This window comes from Prunus avium, unplaced genomic scaffold (genome assembly GCF_965620075.1).
Source record: "Prunus avium unplaced genomic scaffold, drPruAviu1.hap1.1 HAP1_SCAFFOLD_28, whole genome shotgun sequence".
NCBI lineage: Eukaryota > Viridiplantae > Streptophyta > Magnoliopsida > Rosales > Rosaceae > Prunus > Prunus avium.
Window position 1 is genome coordinate 292,501 of NW_028276887.1, and position 2,500 is coordinate 295,000.

Below are 2,500 nucleotides of genomic sequence, written 5' to 3' on the forward strand. Positions count from 1 at the left end.
TGCACGCAGCATGCGCGCAGCATGCCGGCAGCCTGGTTCCAGGTTTTTTCAAATGTCGACAGAATTTTTCAAACCTTGTCAAACCCCATTTTTATTGAAATTTCCTCGCACAATAAGCTCCCTATAATTAAGTCTATGATTTTTAGGACCTTCTCCAACTTACAAAATGATATTTAGGACCTTGCCTTGCCCTCACATGCCGTGCCCATTCAAGGCATTCCGAGAAAGTGAGGTTATTGGAGGCTTCGGATGGCGTGGCTTGCCTTGCCTTGCATTGGCATGCCATGCCCAAGTTGTGGCCTACACCAAGCCATTCAAGCCATGCGTTGCCTTACCTTGGAATTGCTCATCATCCAATGCATTCCGAGAAAGTGAGTGTAGGCGAGGCTAAGGATGGCTTGCCTTGCCTTGCCTTGCATTGGCATGCCATGCCCAAGTTGTGGCCTACACCAAGCCATTCAAGCCATGCGTTGCCTTACCTTGGAATTGCTCATCATCCAATGCATTCCGAGAAAGTGAGTGTAGGCGAGGCTAAGGATGGCTTGCCTTGCCTTGCCTTGCATTGGCATGCCATGCCCAAGTTGTGGCCTACACCAAGCCATTCAAGCCATGCGTTGCCTTACCTTGGAATTGCTCATCATCCAATGCATTCCGAGAAAGTGAGTGTAGGCGAGGCTAAGGATGGCTTGCCTCGCCTTGCCTTGGCATGCCGTGCCCATGATGTGGCCTTGACCAAGCCATTCAAGCCATGCGTTGCCTTCGCCTTGGCATGCCGTGGCCTTACCTCGCCATGCGATGCATTCCGACAAAGTGACGCGAAGCGGAAGCCTATCATGGCGTAAAAATGTCGACAAAATTTTTCGACATTTGAATAATGGGGTTTGACAAGGTTTGAAAAATTCAATACAAATGGTAGGCTTGAATGTCGACAAAGTGACGCGAAGCGGAAGCCTACCACGGCGTAAAAATGTCGACAGATTTTTTCGGACCTTGTCCTGCCATGGGCTGCGCGCAGCATGCCGGCAGCCTGTGCGCAGCGTGCGCACAGCATGTCGGCAGCGTGCGCACAGCATGCCGGCAGCGTGCGCGCACCATGCCGGCAGCCTGTCGACAGAATTTTTCGAAACTTGTCCTGCCATGCGCGCGCGCAGCTTGCTTGCAGCGTGCTGATTCTGTCGACAGTGAGGCTAGCGAAAGTTGTCCTGCCATGGCGTGCGCGCAGCCTGTGCGCGCAGCTTGCGCATCTGTCGACAGTGAGGCTAGCGAAACTTGTCCTGCCATGGCATGCGCGGCGCCTGCGCGCAGCCTGCGCGCAGCATGCGCACAACATGCGCGCAGGCTGTGCGCAGCGTGCGCGGAGCTTGCGTGCAGCTTGCGCATCTGTCGACAGTGAGGCTAGCGAAACTTGTCCTGCCATGGCATGCGCGCAGCGTGCGCGCAGTCTGTGCGCAGCATGCGCGCAGCCTGTGCGCAGCGTGCGCGCAGCTTGCGCATCTGTCGACAGTGAGGCTAGCGAAACTTGTCCTGCCATGGCATGCGCGCAGGCTGCGCGCAGCATGCGCGCAGCCTGCGCGCAGCATGTGCGCAGCATGCCGGCAGCATGGTTCCAGGTTTTTTCAAATGTCGACAGAATTTTTCAAATCTTGTCAAACCCCGTTTTTATTGAAATTTCCTCGCACAATAAGCTCCCCATAAGTAGTCTATGATTTTTAGGACCTTCTCCAACTTACAAAACTAAAAAATTCCTCCCGGATTTGTTTTAATGATTTTTTCAATTTTACGACTTCTAAAAATAATAAAAAATACTTCCCGACTTCAAAAATTTATGAAACTTTTTCCCATCATAGATTGCATGTTTCTTAGTATCCCTGCAAAAAATCACGTCCAAATACCTTGTATTGAATTATTTAGAGCCCATTATGACTCCTCGCGCATAGGTGATGTCTCTTCCTGTCAAAGGGCTAAATGCATAAAATGCTATATAGGGGGGTGTGTGTTGCCTGCATATGCATGGCAGCCCATGCCTTCCTAGCTGCAGCCCCCTTCCCCCACGCCACACCCATGTCATGTTGCCTCGATATGTTGCCTCGGTATTATGGGTTTGGTGTCGGGGTCGGGGGGCTGCCACCCATGGCGGTGGTGGCCGGAATCCGGCCGCCGCCACCATGCCGCCGCCATGGGTGAGGGAGGAAAAAAAAGGCGTGGAAAGTTGCGAAATGGGGTTGTCTAGGCTTTTTTTTGGCATGGGAGAGCATGGAGTGCTAGGAACTCCTTCTCAAATGCACGGGCATGTCGACCACAACCTCATTTCGCAACAACAACCACCCATGTGGGGTGGCGGTGGGTGGATAGTCGCGGATTGGGGCTTGCCAAGCCAATGTTTTCAAAAAATTTCATCAAAATTAAAAACAAATGTTTTGTTGCCTTCGGATTTGTGGGCGAGCGGCGAGTCGGAGTGGAGCCGGTAAAGTTTAACCTCGGTGTGCACGGTTGTTTTTAG